This window comes from Nycticebus coucang, chromosome 21 (assembly GCF_027406575.1).
Source record: "Nycticebus coucang isolate mNycCou1 chromosome 21, mNycCou1.pri, whole genome shotgun sequence".
Taxonomy (NCBI): domain Eukaryota; kingdom Metazoa; phylum Chordata; class Mammalia; order Primates; family Lorisidae; genus Nycticebus; species Nycticebus coucang.
Window position 1 is genome coordinate 35,882,391 of NC_069800.1, and position 13,930 is coordinate 35,896,320.

The 13,930-nt window shown below is 38.8% G+C and overlaps 1 protein-coding gene across 6 annotated transcripts in view; it reads right to left on the reverse strand.

Moving 5' to 3' along the window:
- EBF4 (EBF family member 4) overlaps positions 1-13,930 on the reverse strand; it is a 56,689-nt gene that overhangs the window by 29,129 nt on the left and 13,630 nt on the right. The gene's annotated exons all lie outside the window — the stretch shown is intronic.

The following is a 13,930-nucleotide window of genomic DNA, read 5'->3' on the forward strand; positions in this document are numbered from 1 at the left end:
TGAAGCAAACATAACCAAAAGAAAATAGAGGAAGCCTGTAAACAATATGGGATAAAATGGTTTTTGATGTCAGGTGCAGTGGCAGTTCTGGACTTTCTAACTGTCCATCCATTACTGTGATTATCTGTTCAGTGATTATTGAGTATATGGGATACTTGTTTTTCCACCTTCCTTACTTAGGAGGATATTATCTATAATACACTGGCTTTCTTTTGACTAATGTTAACATGATAAATCTTTTTTTATCCTCTTATTTTTAATGTATTTATATTGAAATACAAAGAGATTTATTTATTTATTAGACAGAGTCTCACTTTGTCACCCTTGGTAGAGTGCCATGGCATCATAGCTCATGGCAACCTCTTGGGTTCAAGTTATGCTCCTGCCTCAGCCTCCCAAGTAGTTGGGAATATAGGCTCCAGCCACAGTGCCTGGCTAATTTTTTGAGACAGAGTCTCTGTCTTGCTCAGGCTGGTCTCAAACTCCTGAGCTCAGGCAATCTACCCTCCTCAGCCTCTCAGAGTGAGCCACCACTGTGCCTGGCTAAGATTTATATATTTAAAGAGCATTTCTTGTAGATAGCATATAGTTGTGTTACTTTTAAAAATGCAATATGATAATCTTTGCCTTTTAATTGCCATATTTAGATCATTTAGATCATTGAATGAGATTATGATGTGGTTAAATTTGAGTCTATCATCTCGGTATTTCCTTTCCATTTGTTTTGTCTCTTCTTCATCCCCTTTTCCCATTCTCACCACCATTATTCATCATTATACAGAAAAGTTAGCCAATCAGGCAAAAATAAATAAGCCAATAAATAAAGCCAATCAGGCAAAAATAAATAAATAAATAAAAATAAAACAAAGACATAGAGATTAGAAAGGAATAAATAAAAATGTCTTTATTTTCAGATGACATAATTGTCATCTGTGTAGAAATCTGATGAAATATTTAAAAGGCTACTAGAACAAGTGAGTGAGTTTAGAAAGGCTGTAGGGTTACAAGATCATTATATAATAGTGATTTGTACTTGTACATATCAGAAATAATCAAGTGACAATTAAAATTGTTTTTTCTCACTCTGGGTGGCCAAAGCAGGTAGATTGTCTAAGCTCAGGAGTTAGAGAACAGACTGAGCAAGAGCAAGACCCCGTCTCTACTAAAAACAAAAATGCTAGCTAAGTGTGGCAATGGGTACCTATAGTCCTAGCTACTAGGGAGGTTGAGGCCAGAGGATTGCTCAAGCCCACGAGTTTGAGGTCATTGTGAGCTATGAGGTCTTGGCACAGTACATAGGGCAACAGAGTGAGACTCTGTCTCAAAAAAAAAAAAAAAATATTTTTTCTTTAGAGACAAGATCTTGCTTTATCTGCCCAGGTTGAAGTGCAGTAGTGCAGCCATAGCTCATTGCAGCCTCAAACTCATGGACTCAAGTGATCTTCCTGTCTCAAATTTAAAATAACATTTATAATAGCATAAAAATAATGAAATTCTTAGGGATAAATCTGAACAAAGGATGTGAAAAATCCATTCCTTGAAAACTACAAAATGTTGATGAGATTAATAAAAATCCAAATAAATGAGATAAAAGAGATATACTTTGTTAATAGGTTGGAAGAGTTGTTATTGTTAAGATATCAATTTTCCAAAATTGATATAGAAATTCAATGTAATCCCAATCAAAATCCCAGTGGGCTTTTTTGGGGTAGAAATTGACAAACTGATTGCCAAATTCATATGAAAATACTTAGACTAGCCAAACAATTTTGAAAATGAAGAGCAGGAGGGAAGGACTTACATTACCTGATCTCAAGAATTATTATAAGGCAACAGGAATCAAAAAAGTGTGGTATTGCCATAAAAACCATACTGTTGGTTTCAATGGGACAGAATAGAATCCAGATAACCCCCCGCATATATAAACAGTTGATTTTTGCCAATGGAGCAAAGATAATGTTAAGAAAGAAAGATCGCTTTTTAAAGAAATGATGCTAGAACAATAAAGTATCTACTGCAAAAAAAAAAAAAAGATAGAAAGATAAACCAAACTACCTAGAACACCTTAAATACATACTTCTCATCATCTACAAAAATTAACTTTAAATGGATCATAGACCTAAACGTAAAACTTATAAATACAAAATTTGCAGAAGAAAGGAGAACATTTCCACGACCTTGAGTTAGGCAAAGATGTCTTAGCTATGACACCAAAAACACAATTCACAAAAGGAAAAATTTATAAATTGAACTTCATCCAAATAAATGAACTTGTGCTTTTCAAAAGATATTGTTAGAAAATGAAAAGACAAGCTTCTGACTGTGAGAAAAGTTTTGCAAGGCATATATCTGATAAAGAACTTTTGTCCCTAGTATAATAAATAAAGAACTCCCACAATTCAACAGTAGGAAAAGAAACAATCCAATTTTTTTTTTTTTTTTTTTTTTTTTTAGAGACAGAGTTTCACTTTATGGCCCTCGGTAGAGTGCCGTGGCCTCACACAGCTCACAGCAACCTGCAACTCCTGGGCGGGCTTAAGCAATTCTCTTGCCTCAGCCTCCCGAGTAGCTGGGACTACAGGCGCTCACCACAATGCCCGGCTATTTTCTGGTTGCAGTTTGGCCGGGGCCGGGCTTGAACCTGCCACCCTCAGTATATGGGGCCGGCGCCTTACCAACTGAGCCACAGGTGCCGCCCGAAACAATTCAATTTTTAAAAGGGGTGGTGGTAGAAAATACTTCACCAAGGAAAATATATATGTGGCAAATAAGCACATGAAAAGATGTTCAATGTCATTAGTCAATAGGAATATACAAATTAAAAGCACACTGAGGTAACACTGCACACATATTAGGATGGCTAAAGTGAAAACAAAACCATTCCAAGTGTTCACAGACTGTCGGGAAACTACAACTCTCACTCACTGCTGGTAGCGATGTAAAATGGTACAACCACTTAGCAAAACAGGCTGTTTCTTAATATAGTTCAATATGCACTTACCATATGATCCAACCATTCTCCTTTTAGATATTTTATCCAATAGAAATGAAAATATCTGCCCATATAAAGACTTGTACATAGCAGCAACTGCCCCTGGCCGTAGTCGAACCTCAAGTCAGCAAAACTCACCAAACCAGTTACCAACAGGACTTGAACCATGAGCGAAATACTGTTCAGGAAGATGGTGGCCAAGTAACAGTTTCCTTGCATCTGGGCACCGTGAGTCTGGGGAGATAAGACTCCAGGCATCTCTGGCTGGTAGGATCTGCCTATAATCATCCCTTTGAGGATACAGGGAGTCAGCGAGAGACTTCTGGACCCCAAGAGGAGGACAAAAACAGTGGAAAACTGGCATGGGAACTTAAAGAGCAAGAGGAAGTGAAAGGAAAATTAGGGCAAGGAAACAGATAAAAGAAATCACTCATGAGGAAGAATCAGCAGGAAAACTCCAGGCAACATGAAGAACCAGTCCAGAACAACCCCTCCAAGGGACCATGAGGTAGCTACTGCAGAAGATTCCACCAATAAAGAAATGTTAGGAATGACGGAAAGGGAATTTAGAATACACATGATGAAAACAATGAAGGAAATGATGGAAAGAATGAAGGAAACTGCTAATAAAGTGGAAAATAACCAAAAGGAAATTCAAAAACAGAATCAAATAAGAGATGAATGATATGAAGAATATAGAAAGGATATAGCAGAGCTGAAGGAACTGAAGCAGTCAATTAGGGAACTTAAAGATGCAATGGAAAGTATCAGCAACAGGTTAGACCATGCAGAAGAAAGAATTTCAGAGGTAGAAGACAAAGTTCTTGAGATAACTCAGATAGTAAAAGAGGCAGAAAAGAAGAGAGAGAAAGCAGAACGTTCACTGTCAGAATTATGGGACCTTATGAAGCGTTCCAACATACGAGTTATAGGAATCCCAGAAGGGGAAGAAGAATGCCCCAGAGGACTGGAAGCCATACTAGAGAATATTATAAAAGAAAATTTCCCAAATATCACCAAAGATTCTGACACACTGCTTTCAGAGGGATATCGGACCCCAGGTCGCCTCAACTCTAACCGAGCTTCTCCAAGACACATTGTGATGAACCTGTCCAAAGTCAAGACAAAAGAAAAGATTCTGCAAGTTGTTAGAAGTAAGTGCCAGTTGACCTACAGGGGCAAATCCATCAGAGTGACTGCAGACTTCTTTAATGAAGCTTTCCAAGCAAGAAGACAATGGTCATCTACCTTTAATCTACTTAAACACAACAATTTCCAGCCCAGAATTTTGTACCCTGCTAAGCTAAGCTTTAAAATTGACAGAGAAATCAAATCATTTACGGATATACAAACATTGAGGAAATTCGCCACAACAAGACCAGCTCTACAGGAAATACTTCAACCTGTTCTGCACACTGACCATCACAATGGATCAGCAGCAAAGTAAAAACTCAGAAATTAAAGGACAGAACCTAACCTCAACGCTGATGAAAAAGATAAAACCAAGCAATGGACTCTCACAAAATATGATGAATAGAACACTACCACACTTATCAATTATCTCAATAAATGTTAATGGCTTGAATTCCCCACTGAAGAGACATAGATTGGCTGACTGGATTAAAAAACACAAGCCATCCATTTGCTGTCTGCAAGAAACACACCTGGCTTCAAAAGACAAATTAAAGCTCCAAGTCAAGGGTTGGAAGACAATTTTTCAGGCAAATGGAATTCAGAAGAAAAGAGGAGTTGCGATCTTATTTTCAGATACATGTGGATTTAAAGCAACTAAAGTCAAAAAAGAAAAAGATGGTCACTTTATATTGGTCAAGGGAAAAATACAACAAGAAGATGTTTCAATTCTAAATATTTATGCACCCAATTTAAATGCTCCAGATTCTTGAAACAGACCTTACTCAGTCTGAGCAATATGATATCTGATAATACCATAATAACAGGGGACTTTAACACTCTTCTTACAGGGGTAGACAGATCCTCTAAACAGAAATTAAACAAAGATATAAGAGATTTAAATGAGACCCTAGAACAACTGTACTTGATAGATGCATACAGAACACTCCATCCCAAAGATAAAGAATACACATTCTTCTCATCACCCCATGGAACATTCTCCAAAATTAATCATATCCTGGGACACAAAACAAATATCAACAGAATCAAAAGAATTAAAATCTTACCTTGTATCTTCTCAGACCATAAGGCACTAAGGGTGGAAATCAACTCTAACAAAAACATTTGACCCCACACGAAGACATGGAAATTAAACAATCTTTTGTTGAATAACAGATGGGTGCAGGAAGAAATAAAACAGGAAATTATTAACTTCCTTGAGCATAACAACAATGAAAGCACAAGCTACCAAAACCTGTGGGATACTGCAAAAGCAGTTTTAAGAGGAAAATTTATCGCTTTAGATGCCTACATTTGAAAAACAGAAAGAGAGCGCATCAACAAACTCACAAGCCATCTTATGGAGTTGGAAAAAGAAGAACAATCTAAGCCTAATGTCAGTAGAAGAAAAGAAATCTCTAAAATCAAATAGGAGATCAATGAAATTGAAAACAAAAGAATCATTCAGAAAATTAATGAAACAAGGAGTTGGTTTTTTGAAAAAATTAATGAAATAGATAAACCATTGGCCAGACTAACAAGAAATAGAAAAGTAAAATATCTAGTAACCTCAATCAGAAGTGATAAAGGAGAAATAACAACTGATCCCACGAGATACAAGAGATCATCTCTGAATACTACCAGAAACTCTATGCCCAGAAATTTGACAATGTGAAGCAAATGGATCAATATTTGGAATCACACCCTCTCCCTAGACTTAGCCAGGAAGAAATAGAGCTCCTGAACAGTCCAATTTCAAGCACTGAGATTAAAGAAACAATAAAAAGTCTTCCAACCAAAAAATGCCCTGGTCCAGATGGCTTCACACCAGAATTCTATCAAACCTTCAAGGAAGAGCTTATTCCTGTACTGCAGAAATTATTTCAAAAAATTGAGGAAGAAGGAATCTTCCCCAACACATTCTATGAAGCAAACATCACCCTGATACCAAAACCAGAAAAAGACCCAACCAGAAAGGAGAATCAGACCAATCTCACTTATGAATATAGATGCAAAAGTTCTCAATAAAATCCTAGCCAAAGATTACAGCTTATCATCAAAAAAGTCATTCATCATGATCAAGTAGGTTTCATCCCAGGGATGCAAGGCTGGTTTAACATACGCAAGTCCATAAACGTTATCCACCATATTAACAGAGGCAAAAATAAAGATCATATGATCCTCTCAATAGATGCAGAAAAAGCATTTGATAGAATTCAGCATCCTTTTCTAATTAGAACACTGAAGAGTATGGGCATAGGTGGCACATTTCTAAAACTGATTGAAGCTATGACAAACCCACAGCTAACATTTTACTGAATGGAGTAAAACTGAAAGCTTTTCCTCTTAAAACTGGAACCAGACAAGGTTGTCCTCTGTCACCTTTACTATTCAACATAGTGCTGGAAGTTCTAGCCAATACAATTAGGCAAGACAAGGAAATAAAGGGAATCCAAATGGGAGCAGAGGAGGTCAAACTCTCCCTCTTTGCTGATGACCTGATCTTATACTTAGAGAATCCCAAAGACTCAACCACAAGACTCCTAGAAGTCATCAAAAAATACAGTAATGTTTCAGGATATAAAACCAATGTCCACAAGTCAGTAGCCTTTGTATACGCCAATAACAGTCAAGGTGAGAAGTTAATTAAGGACACAACTCCCTTAACCATAGTTTCAAAGAAAATGAAATACCTAGGAATATACCTAACAAAGGAGGTGAAGGACCTCTATATAGAAAATTATGAAATCCTCAGAAAGGAAATAGCAAAGGATTTTAACAAATGGAAGAACACACCATGCTCATGGATGGGCAGAATCAACATTGTTAAAATGTCTATACTTCCCAAAGCAATCTACCTATTCAATGCTATTCCTATCAAAATACCAACATCATACTTTCAAGATTTGGAAAAAATGATTCTGCGTTTTGTATGGAACCAGAAAAAACCCCGTATAGCTAAGGCAGTTCTTAGTAATAAAAATAAAGCTGGGGGCATCAGCATACCAGATTTTAGTCTGTACTACAAAGCCATGATGGTCAAGACAGCATGGTACTGGCACAAAAATAGAGACATAGACACTTGGAATCGAATGGAAAACCAAGAAATGAAACTAACATCTTACAACCACCTAATCTTCGATAAACCAAACAAGAACATACCTTGGGGGAAAGACTCCCTATTCAATAAATGGTGTTGGGAGAACTGGATATCCACATGTAAAAGACTGAAACTGGACCCACACCTTTCCCCACTCACAAAAATTGATTCAAGATGGATAAAGGACTTAAATTTAAGGCATGAAACAATAAAAATCCTCAAAGAAAGCATAGGAAAAACACTGGAAGATATTGGCCTGGGGAAAGACTTCATGAAGAAGACTGCATGGCAATTGCAATAACAACAAAAATAAACAAATGGGACTTCATTAAACTGAAAAGCTTCTGTACAGCTAAGGAGACAATAACCAAAGCAAAGAGACAACCTACACAATCGGAAAGGATATTTGCATATTTTGAATCAGACAAAAGCTTGGTAACTAGGATCTATAGAGAACTCAAATTAATCCACATGAAAAAAGCCAACAATCCCATATATCAATCAATGGGCAAGAGACATGAATAGAACCTTCTCTAAAGAAGACAGATGAATGGCTAACAAACATATGAAAAAATGCTCATCATCCCTGTCTATTAGAGAAATGCAAATCAAAACCACCCTGAGATACCATCCAGCCCCAGTGAGAATGGCCCACATCACAAAATCTCAAAACTGCAGATGCTGGCGTGGATGTGGAGTGAAGGGAACACTTTTACACTGCTGGTGGGACTGCAAACTAGTACAACCTTTCTGGAAGGAAGTATGGAGAAACCTCAAAGCACTCAAGCTAGACCTCCCATTTGATCCTGCAATCCCATTACTGGGCATCTACCCAGAAGGAAAAAAATCCTTTTATCATAAGGACACTTGTACTAGACTGTTTATTGCAGCTCAATTTACAATCGCCAAAACGTGGAAACAGCCTAAATGCCCACCAACCCAGGAATGGATTAACAAGCTGTGGTATATGTACACCATGGAATACTAGTCAGCCATTACAAAAATGGAGACTTTACATTCTTTGTATTAACCTGGATGGAAGTGGAAGACATTATTGTTAGTAAAGCATCACAAGAATGGAGAAGCATGAATCCTATGTACTCAATTTTGATATGAGGACAATTAAGGGCATGGGGGGGTGGAGGAAGGGGAGAGCAAAGAGAGAAAGAAGGAGGGAGGGGTGGGGAAAGGAAGAGCAGAGAGAGGGAAGGAGGAAGGGGGTGGGGCCTTGGTGTGTGCCACACCTTTTGGGGGCAAGACACGATTGTAAGAGGGACTTTACCTAACAATTGCAATTGGTGTAACCTGGCTTATTGTACCCTCAATGAATCCCCAACAATAAAAAAAAAAAAGACTGGTACATAAACGTTTATAATGCTTTATTTGTAATAACACCAAACTTAAAAAACCAAAATGTCTATTAAGAGATGAATGGGTAAACACATTTTGGTATATTCATACATATGTACAATATGTATGTTATATTCATACAATGGAATACTACTTAGCAATATAAAGAAATAAACTATCGATGTACATGACAAGGATGAATGTCAAGAAAACAATTAAAATGAGTGAAAGAAGCTAGACAAAAAAGTACACACGAGCAAATTCCATTTATATAAAACTCCAGAAAATGCAAACAAATCTACCACAATTACAGAAAGCAGATCATTGTTTGCCTGGGGAAAAGGGAGAAGAAAGGGAGAGATTCCAAGAGGGCAAGAGGAAACTTTGGAGAATAAAGAATATGTTCACTATCTTCTTCTTTTTTTTTTTTTTTTTGAGACAGAGTCTCACTATGTTACGCTCAGTATACTGCTAGGGTGTCACAGCTCATAGCAACCTCAAAATCTTGGACTTAAGCGACTCTCTTGCCTCAGCCTCCCAAGTAGCTGGGACTACAGGCTCCCGCCATAACACCCCACTATTTTTGTTGTTGTTATTGTTGTTTAGCAGGCCCGGCCCCGGTATGAACCCACCAGCCCCAGTGCAGGTGGCCGGTGCCTTAACTACGGAGCTACGGGAGCTGAGCCTATGTTCACTATCTTGATTGTGGTGATGGTTTCATGATTATGCACATACCTAAAACCTTTCCAAATTGTATACTTTGGGCAGGAGCAGTGGCTCACACCTGTAATCCCAGCACTTGGGAGGCTGAGGCAGGTGGATTGCCTGAGCTCACAGGTTAAGACCAGACTGAGCCAGAGAGAGAGCTCGTCTCTAAAAATAGCCAGGCATGGTGGCGGGTACCTGTAGTCCCAGCTACTCAGAAAGCCGAGGCAAGAGGATCTCTTGAGCCCAACCAAGGGTTTGAGATTGCTGTGAACTATGATGCCACAGCACTCTACCAAGGGCAACAAAGTGAGACTCTGTCTGAAAAAAACAAAACAAACAAAAAACTCCAAATTGTATACTTTATGTGAATTTTATTGTATGTCAATTATACTTAAGTAAAGCTATTTTAATATATTATTAATAAAGAAATACACTTCTAGCAATCCATGTATTAAAAGAGAAATAATTTAATAATATTTAGAGCAGTGTGAAAATGAAAATATGAAATATGAAAATCCAAGATACAGGAAAAATAGTATTTTAAGGAAAAGTCATAGCCTTAAATGATTATATTAGTAAAGGAGAAGGTCAAAAAGTAATGGGCTAAGCATCCAACTTAAAAAGTTAGAAAAGAACAACAAAATTAACCTAATGAAAGAGGAAGGGAGATAATAAGATAATGCAGAAATTAATATAATGCAAAACAAACAAAATGCAAAAAACTAACTAAAGTAAAAGTTTTTAGAAAAGAAATGACAAATTGCTGGCAAAACTTATCAAGAACAAAGATATGATATAATACAATATCAGGAATGGAAAAGGTTCACAGTTAAGATACAGCAAAGATTAAAAAGATAAGAGAATATTACGAGCCACTTTATCAGAACAATGTAAAAATTCCTTAAAAATATAACTCATCGGGCTGGTTGTGGTGGCTCATGCCTGTAATCCCAGCACTCTGGGAGGCCGAGGCAGGTGGATTGCCTGAGCTCACAGGTTCAAGACCTTTCTAAATACATGCATAACAACAACATATGATCCATAAACAATTGAGGGATTAGGCGAATTTCACCATATGTTAAGTTAAAAGACAAAAACCAACTCAAAAAAAACGTGCAACTCCTGACAAAGGGCTAAAAATAAGCATAGGATTTGAACAGACAGTTCACAGAAGAGGAAACACAAATAACACGAGTGTGTGTTCCACCTCGCTCAGAGTAAGAGAAATGGAACTCAGTGGGGTACCACTGTTTATTTACTAGTATGATGGAGAAAGATGAAAAAAATTACGGTAACCATTGCTTGCTGCTGTCATTTATCAACCCTGAGATTACTTCCCTCCATGCCTTGAAGCTTTTACTCCTGGGTCATTGTATATACTCCTGAACACATGGTCTTATCATCATTCTTGGAGATTTTACTATCAATACAGACAGAATTCTTCCAACACACTCTCTTCTCCATTCCTTTTCTCCAGTGACCTTGTCCCCGCCTTCCTTGGCCACACATTATGAATGCAACCCCGAATAATCCTGCCTGCAGGCAACCCACTCTCCATCTACCTTGTTACTTCTCAACCTCCTCAACACCGGCAATTCCTTGGCCCCATCAGAACCTATGTTCCCTCTCTCAGACTCCTTTCCTTACCCAGCTTCAATCCCTTGTTCCATTTTATGTGAATACCCCCTTCCATGTACTTTTCACTCTCTTGCCCTCTCATGTTTCATTATACTCAACTGGCAAACCCATAACTCTGGTTTTACACAGCCATTTACCTGGTCTGCGCTGGCTCCTGTGCACCTGAATGTGGCCAGAGAAAGTTTTCAGTAAGTTTATGACCATAAACCTCAGGTGGGCCTGAGTGCTGCCTGGCAATCACACAGCATTCCCTTGGTTCATTTCCTCTCCCTCTCCAACCTCATCCACATCTGCTTACTATTTCCCTGGGAAAGCAAAGCAATCAGAAGAGAACAGTGACAAGCTCCACCTTGGATATACCGGTTTACTCACTTCTGTGTTAGTGGTCTTTCCTCCTGAAAGCGTCTGAAGCTTCATCCTGAAGCTTACTGAAGCTGTTTCCACAGATGAACTGTCTATGCCCCCAATCAAAACCAGTCTTTGCACCAGGCACTAGGTCCCATCCCCTTTGCCAGCTGCAGGACATGGCTTCAGCATTTCTCCCTTCTCCCTCTCGCATCCTTATTTTCCCCTTCCCTACTGGATGTTTATCATCAGCAGAGGAACAAATTGTATTTTTATTCTTGGCTTTATATTGTGCTTCAGCCACCACTCTATTTCTTCAATTCCTTTTTATTTTATTATTATTATTATTTTTTTTTTTTTTGCAGTTTTTGGCTGGGGCTGGGTTTGAACCCACCACCTCCAGTATATGGGGCCGGCACCCTACTCCTTTGAGCCACAGGCGCTGCCCTCTTCAATCTTTTTACATCAAAATTCAAGGGTTTCTCTACTCAGTGCTTCCAATCTCTCTTCTTCCATTCTTTCTCAAACTCCTGGCCTCAAGCCATGTCCTGCCTTGGTCTCCCAAAATACTGGACATGTATAGGCATGAGCCACTGCACCCAGCAGCCTGTCTTCTTTTTCTGTCCCTTTGCTCCACTGAAATGGCTCCTGTAGAGGTCACCAATGTCTTCCTCATTGCTAAATGTAATGGTCATTTCTTAGTCTTTTCATCACATCCACAAGTAGCATCTGAAACAGCTGTGTGCTGCCTCCTTCTTGGAACATTTTCTTATCTAGGCTCGGGTACACGATAATCTCCTGATTTTCCCCTTAACTCACTGGCCACTTCTCACTCTCCTTTGCTGGTTCCAAATGTCCACAACCTCCAAACACTGCACACTCTGAGATTCCATTCTTAGACCTCTTCTCTTTTCTATCAATACTCCTTCCTCCAATGATTTCATTCAAATTTACATCTGCAGCCTGAACGTTTCTCTGGAGACCAACATTCATGTTCTCCGCTGCTTTCTCTATTCCCCACCTGGATGTTTAGTGAACATCATGAACATAACATGTTCATAGCAAACTCCCCATCTCCCTCCCCACAAACCTTCTTCTCCAAATCTCCCACTTCTCAACAACTCCATCTTTCTTTTTGTTTTTTTTTTGGCCGGGGCTAGGTTTGAACCCACCACCTCCAGCATATGGGACCAGCACCCTACTCCTTGAGCCACAGGCGCCACCCAACAACTCCATCTTTCTAAGTTGATCAGGTCAGAAATCCTTGCCTTTATCTCTTTCTCTCTCTTCATAATAAATCCTGTCAGTCCTGCCTATGAAATGAAACATACCCAGAATCTAACCACTTCTTACAGTCTCTCCTATAACATCCCTGGTCTCAGATGCCATCCTCTCCCACCTGAGTTACCATAACAGCTTCCTAACTCATCTCCCTGCCTCCTACAAGTCATCTTCAACACAGCAGCTAGAGTGATCTTGCTAAAATGTCAGGTCTTATCATTCTCAAAAGCCCCCAATGGCTGCCGTGTCATTTAGAATAAAGGCCACAGCCCTTACAATAGCCCACAAGGATGGCCTACATGGCCCTGTGTAGTTTTGCCTTCCTTTGCCCCCACTCATTACTGATGACATCACCTCCTCCTTGGTCCAGCCACCTGGGTCACCTTGCTGTGCCTTAAACACAGTAGGCACAGTCCTGCTGAGATCCTTCTGCCCCCAGACACATGCAGAGCTTACTCCCTTATTCCTTCAAGTCTTGCCTCAAATGTTACCTTTTCAGTGAGGCCATAAATACTTTAAAATTGCAAAACCCCCTTCCTAGGCACTTCCTGATCTTCCTTTATGGCTTTACGTTTCTCTTTGCTGTTATCACCATCTCACGTGCTATGTATTTTATTCATTCCATTGATGTATGTCTATCTCCCCTACCAGATTCTTAAGCCCAGGAACACAAGGCTTTTTGCCTCTTTTGGTTTGCTCAGTCCACAGCATATGGGAGAGATCTTGGCACAGAGTGGATGCTCAAGAATTATTTATTAAATAAGTAAACAAAGTATTTAATTGGCCAGAGTATGGGGAACAAACATTCTCAGAATTGCTAGTATGAATGCAATTGATATAACCTCTATAGAGGGCAAATTGGCAATAACTATCAAAATTACATATGTAACATATCCTTCAAACCAGCAATTCTACCTCTAATAATATCCTCCAGATAAATTTACACATGTGTGAAATGACATATCGACAAAGTAATTCACTGTGGCATTTTTTATCCCTGAAAAAGAATGAAAACAACCAAAATGTCCAGCAATAGCAGACTATTTACATAAATAATGGTGTACCCAGACAGTGCAATATTTTGCAGTAACAAAAAAGAATAAGGAGACTCCTTGTGTCCTGATACAAGCTCCCAGGTATACTTTTTCAGAGAAAAAGAAAGGTGCTGAAAGCTTTGCTTAATATGACACTGTTTTTATAAAAAACAAAAAGCAAGGGTACAAAAAGAATATATATATATCTGTATTTTCTTTACAGGCTATCTCGAGAAGGGTATATGAGAAACTGCTCACAATGGTGTCTTATCTGGAGGGAGATGGATGGGTAGGAGGCAAGCCGTGGGAGACATTTTGCTGTAAACCCTTTAAAACTTCTTGAATTTTTGT